Raw genomic sequence first — 8,223 nt, 5'->3', positions numbered from 1 at the left:
GTGCAGTTAAAAAGCTGTATATTGTGCACTATTCCTTGTACACACTAATAAACAGCCTTTTTCATTTCCATAAAAAGATATTTCATATGAATTTATACAGTCAGTGTACTGCTTTCTTTTCCACCACCACTGGACAATGGCTAGGTACCAACACAGCTCAGTAATATTACCATTTATTACCTTTATTACAAAAAATATATGCATACCAGAGCTGTCACGGACATATCTGTAATGACAGTACAAATGGATGATCGCATCCTCTATATCTGGAACAACAGCTGTTAAAGTTTCTTGTGCTGACAGGTAACAGTTATTTAACCATCAATTTCAAGAATAGTGTAGTGATCACAAGATAATGAAAAACAGTCTGCAGCAGTGTCAATGTTCAGCCCTTCACTTCTCCCACCCTCACTAGCCTTTTTAACAAATCCATCAGTTTAGACAAACCAGAGCCACACCTCAGTTTGACAGCTAAAGCAGCTTTCTCACAAACCTAACCTAATCTGCTAACACTTAGCTAATACAACCAAACTTTCTATAAATAAAGCTTGATTATCTGTCAGCCACCCATCAGAAAAGTAAGGAACTGTTTTAAAAATGCCTTTATACAATTATATTTATAAAAGTTTTGCATAAATTAATTATGTTAGATTCAGTTTTAAGGCATAAGTACAAATACATGGGTAATCTTGTTCAAACAAGACTCATGTCGAGTCCAGTCTTCAGGCAGTCGTTTGTCAAATAAGTCAGCTATTACATCAGTCAAGTCCAAGTCAGGGCTTTTCTTACTTCAAATCCAAGTCTCAAGCTTTGCTTTGTAGTAAACTAAGGGATTATATTTTTCATATTTACTGTTGTCATGTGTCTGGTAGAATTAACAATTTTTAACCTGCAGCACAATAACAACTGCTATTTGTCCTGAAAGAGAAGGCCATATGTCTTGGCTTGCTTCTAGTCTGATCAGGATCCATTTGCCTGCTCCACTGTTTGCTTTTAACCTGCTAACCGTTGATGGATGCTTTAACATCCCATGCATCCCTTGGGGAGGTGATGTCAGATGTGTTGATGCAGTGTAGGCCTACAGTGTCTATTAAGGCTTGATTTATAGTTCAGTGAACTTTAGTATTTGCTGCCTACAGAGTACAGCAGGTTGAGAATAAAACCTATTTTTGAATAAGGGCCTTGACATTGTTTGAAAATATAATGAAAGACAAGGCAGAAAAGCAAACATTGTTTTCTTGATGTGATTCTCCTCATAAACTGCATTGCAAAAGCAGGATGTATCTTAACTACACATCCACTTAATGTTTCACACAGTTCTTCCTTGTTCACACACCATGTTATCCTGTAGATTCTTTATTGATTTAGGCTCTTGAGACAGGAAAAGCACCTGCCTTGAGAAGAAATTATATTTTGTACCTGTAAAAGCCAATACATCTCTTAAGGTTACAGCCGGCACTGTGTCATACATTCAGGAAGCCAGTGTTGCAGGGTAATCCCCAGTGGGAGATGGGGACAACTTTTTGCTGAACATCTTTGGTGCAGTTATTTGGGATAAGAAAATGTGATGTAAAAAATGCTATGCTTTTGTGACAGAATTCAATACAACTTGTGCCCTTTGAGTGGATAATTTCCCCCCAGAATACATGGTTTAAAGGGGCATGTCACAGTAACAAGATATGACTGAACTGCAATGTGTGGCCTAGCAGAAGTGAGCTTCATAGCCTTTTGAACTACAGTGCTTGTTAGAGATGCATGGCAACTCTTGGTTTTGACAAAGAACATCTGGAAAGCCTTGGAAAGAAAAAGAGAATTGGAAGGGACAGCAACAGATGGAGAGAAAGAAAAAGACAGACGGTGAAAAAATATTTTAAGACAAGGATGAACACAAATGATCCCTTTCAAATGCCTGAAGGGTAAAACGATGCTCAGGTTGAACAGGACACAAAACAAAGAAGAACTGTAACTAGGTAACGTTTGCAGTGCCCATGGTAAATGTGCCTTTACACTGTGAATTATAGGAGTGAAAAGGAGACAAACACAGCTTTAGGTAAGACACAGACATGCTCATGCAAATCCACACAAAATTTGACACCTGGTGTCAACAGGCCTTCTGACATGTGCAGTACTTTATCTGCATCAAGTCAGTAGCATACATGACTACTGGAGCTTACATTAATACAAGACAGCTGAAAGCACACACATTCTATAATACCATGTAAAGAAATTCATTTCCAAATAGCCCAGGCAAGCATGCACACTGGATCCAAGAGGCCCTCCGATGGACTGGCAACCTGTCCAGGGTGTACCCCGCCTTTGCCCGATTGCTAGCTGGGATTGGCTCCAGCCCCCCGAATTTGTTTCACATACATCCAGTTGTATTACTACAAAGAGTGGATTGTATGCTGCAGAAGTCATTGAATACACAAGCACCATTTTAATGCGGCACAATAGAAAGTGCACTGCAAATAGAACTTTTACACTTAATGTTAATGAGTATTTAGGTTGGTACAACTTGAAAAATACCACCTTTATTAAATGTCATTATTAAAAATCTAGTGTTTCCTAAAACCAAAACTAATTGCATTTCAACACTGGTACAAAATCAGGGGGTCCATATTCCTCTACAGTATATGTCTGTGACTCTTATTATTGGGTGGGGTTTAAGTGATGTTTTTGTAAGCAGTAAGAAAACTAGTTAATTCCACAGGAAAGCACTCACCTCCAGTTTAATGGAACATGGTACATTTGGTGATGTAAGCCAAATAAATTGCCCCTCTGTTGTCTGGTATTAAATATAAAAATGGACTGCAACAAGCTTAAAACCTCTCTTGATTCAGGATGCTTAGCTGACTAGTGGGAAGCAAACAAATATAATCCAGTGATGGTAAACAGCGACTTTTAATTATGGCACATAACTGACATTATAAGGCAGCCCTGCAAACCAATTGAATATGTATTAATTGAGAAAGAAAAGCAATTTTGTAGATGACAAAGCAGCTTTTGTCTTTTTAAAATGCATGTTTAGAGGTGAAAGCAAATGTTTGTGATTTGGAAGAAGCAGATGCATAATTTAAAAATTTACAAAAGGAAATAGAAGAAAGACAAAAGAAGTAAAGTTGCTTACTATGGAAGTATGTGAGATAAAATCAGAGAAACTCAAGAAAGCAAAGCTGATTAGAGAGCAATCATCAAAAATAGTTACAGTAGATTGTCAAAATTGCTTATTCAGGTGTTTTATTTTCAGGTACCTTACAGGTTTATCCTTCTTGATACCTCACAAGTAGCTTTATACCCTATTGCATTCTTTCTGTCTGCTCTCCACCCCTTGATCCTGAGCTTTTCCGTGCCCTTCTCTCTAAGCATCATCGTTTTCCTCTGTACTGCCTCCTTCTATAACACTAAATTCCCTTCCACATTCCAAAACCTCTTCCACTTCACTTTCTACTAATTACCTTTGTTATTTTCCATTTGCCTCATCTTTCTGCATTGGTTTCTCTCAGTTCTTTCTTCTGTGACATTTTCTACCTCTGGACCTTCAGTCATCCTTGTTAATCATCTCCTTTTGTCTGTAATCTATCATCTTATATGCCCTTGTGCCCTTCCCTTTAAACCCCCACCCCCTTCTTTTCCCCTTCCCATTCCATTCAGCTCCTCTTCTTGTGCCCTTCTGTTCACTTTTTAGTTACATGTGCTTTTTGTTTGGCATATCCCATTTCAGTCTTGGCAGAGGTTTACTCCTCCTGGAGAGCAAGTAGCAAAACCTCAGTTGCCAGTTAGAATTGATGGGGTGGTTTAAAAGGACATCAGTGGTTCAGTGCTTAGGCCGACTCTGGATACCTGCTTCAAAACAGTGCAAGAGACAAGACTAGAGAAGAAAAAATAAACTGTGAAGATGAAGTATAAGCATTTCTGCAGAAAAACAATGCTGTACTGTACATCGATGACATCGTGATGGCCTTCTCACCCGGTCATTTCCCTGTACTGATGGGTCTTGCCTTTGGCTTCTTCCACATCATTAGCAGCTGCCCAGTGTTTACCAGCATTCAACCAAGACTTAACTAGCTCATTTAGGTGAACCTGATAGAGTATATGATTAACACTATCCTATTACAAAAGAACAGCTTGTAGGCTAAAGTCTGTGTTGCTCTGCTTCCACAAGCTGGCAGGGCCAAGCTTAACAAGTCATTTTCTGTGTTCTGTGAAACATTATGGCTGCAAATGGTAACATCTCCCAAGAGAGACTTCTTTTTTTTGTAGTATTTGCATCTAAGCACATTTGTGGTTGATATTGTTGTTATATGGGGCTGTTTTATGTCTCTGTAATTTGTGGAAATCTCGTGGAGTGCAATACAGCACCTCAGGGAAACTGGACCATCATGCATCAAGGCTGAAATGAACAAAGCAAAGTTCTGGTGTTCAGTTTGGGACTGAAGGTCAAGAACAGAAAGCACAGGAAGTCAGGTGTGTTTGACAGGTGTAATAACGTCTCACATTTCAGAACTGTTGTTTGTCTTTGGTGAAGCAATTTTTTTAGTAACACAAGCAAGGACTTTGCGATGCTTTTGTTGATTTCAAATGTGTCTAAAAAGTAAATCAAGAGGATATATACTGTGTACATGCATTCGAGGCAGAAAAGTGTCCGCATGAACGAGGAGGAGAACCAGGCACAAAGAATGAGGAAAAGACGTTTCTCCCTGTTCTTCTGCCAGCAAGAAGCAGCTTTATTACATAACAGTCTCAGGGTTTGCCAGCTCACATGCTTTTAAGGAAGAAGCACACGTTCCCTTGCACCTGAAGTTTCACCGCATGGTGGGAAGAGACACGGATGAGTTGGAGACTTGATAGTAGAGTACAGATGTAAATACAGATGTTGGACTGGTTTGTATGGTGGTCACTGCCCCCAATAATATTAATAATAATAAAGTTTTACTTTTTTTATGAATGCTCTATTGGCTGGATGTTTTCAGTTAGGAGTGCAAAGGAAATAACATATTTAACAATAAATGGCTGTAACAGAAGAACCACAGAAGGGCTTTATAAAGTTAGAAATAATAAATCAACATCCAGAGCTTTGCAAATTCACTGTTTAACGACAGTCATTTTTGGAACTACCTACAAAAACACATCAAAAGAAAGTGAATTATATTAATGCCACTGAATTACCATCAAATAAAAATGCCAACATACTCAAAACGACATGAGGTTAAGCAGATACAACGTTTAGCATGTTCACCATTAAACAGTAGTTTAGCGTATTATCATTTACTAATAACTAATACACAAAGTACAGCAGAGGCTGATGGGAATTCTTTGATTGTGCAAATGCTTAGTTATAAAACCAGTGATGGCACATGTAAGAAGTTAAGGGCTCACCAAAGTGATTATAGTTCATAAAAGTGGCATACACCTCATGACATTCCGTAATCATCAAGTAGATCAATAATAATCCATCACATAGATGCTGAAATGTTTCACTGGATCAGTCAAACCTGCTTGTGGCACTAGAGGGAAAGACAAGTCAGAGGTTTCATCCTCCGAGCACTAAATTTTGTCAAAAATTTAATGGCAACCCCTTTAGCAGTTGTTGAGACTGACTAACAGATATTCCGTCCCTAGAGCCAGAAGGAACAGCAAACAAATAAACAAATGAACAAAAAAAGTTTAAATAAAAATTTGATAAAACATTTGCAGCATTAAATAGATTATGCATTTGGAAAGGCCCAGTTTACAAAGGAGTTTCATCCTGTTCAATTACTCACCACTTAGCATGTGAATCTTAGGCTTCATGTTCATTATGGGTCCCAGTCAACATCTATAAAATCTGCCTTGGTATGTTAAAGGCCCCTGAATCATTCAGTCAGGGTTCTTTCTGTTTTTATTACTTATTCTGCTATTGCCTGTTAACATAGCCAGGATATTTACTCAACATTTCTTTATAAAATTCATTCACTTTATACATTGTGCATCATAAAACACAAAAGTGACACATTCTAAAAATGCCACAAACATAAAATCCCCACTTTTTAACTCCTTGTGATGTAAAACAGAGGTCCAATAGAGATCTCTCTCAGTCTTTGTCTGGTAATCCATAGCAGAAGGACAGAGGTATAGCCACAACTTTCACTTGTTTTCTTTTTATTTAAAGACTAATGCAGTGAATCAGATTCTACAGGGCCATATCATAACCAAAAGAAATAAAAGAAAACATTTACAGAAGGTCCACCATTGAATCTACATCCATCAGAACCCTTGTCAGTATCACTGAACTGTCAAAACATTCCTGTGTACTGTATGTGTGTTTGTGTGCAGTCATGTATGTCAATGTCCATATGTATATGGTCTCACTATCTTACCCTAATTGACCTTTGTGCTTTAGAAAAGTTTTTTTTTTATTTTTTACATTTCAGTGAAAACCAAAACATAGTTTGCTTGATAAAAATACAAGAAAAAAACTCCAGTAGGTATGTAGGAACAACCAAAGATGTTGAAAAGCAAGTGCTGCTGAGAACTGCAAAAGACCGTGCATCAAACAGAATAAAATAGATACTGATGAACTTACCGATGTGATATTTACATGTGTGCTCTGTGTATGTGAAGGTAAATATTGGATGCTCATGATTGCACTGTGCCTCATACAGTATGTCACATTCTCTCTTTGGAGCATTAAATGTAGCAAAACCAGACCAGGCTCTACAATATTTCTAATATTTTTGATGTTTGATACTGCTTGTAGTATAAGATAGGGCCTTATCAAATATATCCCCAACAGAAAGTGCACACAATTCACTTTTCTCTTGTCAAAGTCAAAACTCTTTGGCACTCCCTGTAATATTACTGAGGTTTGGAAAGGAAAATAAGCAAAATGATCTATATAGCAAAAAAATATAACATTTCCCACCATTGTCGTAATGGCAAAGCTCAAAGAATGAACAGAAATACGATTAAAAAGGTGATCTTTTTACAGTACGGTTTTTCAGTTCAGTCGTATATTGCATGGTTCTAGAGAAAAAGCACAATCAACAATGAAAGCCCACATTCTCTTCAACCACCGACAAATCCAAAGCGCAGACAAGAGAGATAATTTAATGTTTTCTTAGTTGTCACCCTGTGTAGCCATGGTGGGGAATATAGCTAATGGGTGCACAGCTGATATAACAACTAAGCATGTTTATTTGTTATTGTTAATAATAGTTTGTAAATTGGAAACACAATGATCAGGGAAAGAAGATCAGTGATGTGGTTCAAAACTGTCCTTGCATAGCACAATGCTGACTACATGAATTTTATTATTGTTACTCTAAATGTGCAAAATGCATAACAATAGGTTGATAATACAAACAATATTCAACATTTTAGCTAATATCTTCATTAATAGAATCAAATACTCTATGCCTTATGTATTTATATATATATATATATATCTATATATATGTGTGTGTGTGTGTGTGTGTGTGCTTTATGATAATAATAAATACTTCAGAATTCAGATACCTTTATATACTGTAACTCTTCACCCTGAAACTTGCCGTTCCTTGACCCTCTGCTTGTAGGTTAAGTGGCTGTGAGCAGGAGACTCTTGCTTATGATTGCAAAAGCATCTGACATAAGGGGATCGTTTCACCATTGCTCATAATGATGATGCAAATAATAGCAGCAACAACTCAATTCATCTTTGTTTCCCTCCAGTGATAGTGTGGTCTTTTCACACAAACACAGGGAATTCTGCAGGGTTCTTATATGCCTCTTGGCCTGTTCAGTGCCCTGTAAAACATATTGGGAAAACAAAGCACACCCAGAGCCTATAATGCAATGCTCCCTCACTTTCTGACAAGAAATGCAAATATTCTGTGAAACCAAAGGGTTCAGAACCCCAGACGGACACATGATGTGCTGTTATCTTTGAGCAAAGCTAAATAAGGTTTCTATATACAGCATACAGATGAAACTCTACACGTTGGAGGGGACAATGTAAAGCTACAGTGGATATCACCCTCAGACTGAGTGTCAGATTCAGGTCCTAAGAAAAGCCCTTGCTAATTAATATTGCTACATTAACATAATTTAAAATGGACTGTTTGGATCCTTAACATGAGAGAAGAAGCATTTCCCTCAAGTGTGTGTTTTTTCTGAGTGAAATGGAAAAAGAGCAAGCAATGTTAAAGGCAAACACAAAAGCATTCTTTTCATATTTGCTTTAGTTTCTGTTAGTTGTTATCGGAA

The sequence above is a fragment of the Monopterus albus genome, unplaced genomic scaffold, assembly GCF_001952655.1.
Source record: "Monopterus albus unplaced genomic scaffold, M_albus_1.0 scaffold42.1, whole genome shotgun sequence".
Taxonomy (NCBI): Eukaryota; Metazoa; Chordata; class Actinopteri; order Synbranchiformes; family Synbranchidae; genus Monopterus; species Monopterus albus.
The sequence above is the reverse complement of the archived record's forward strand: the minus strand, read 5'-3'. Positions refer to the sequence as shown.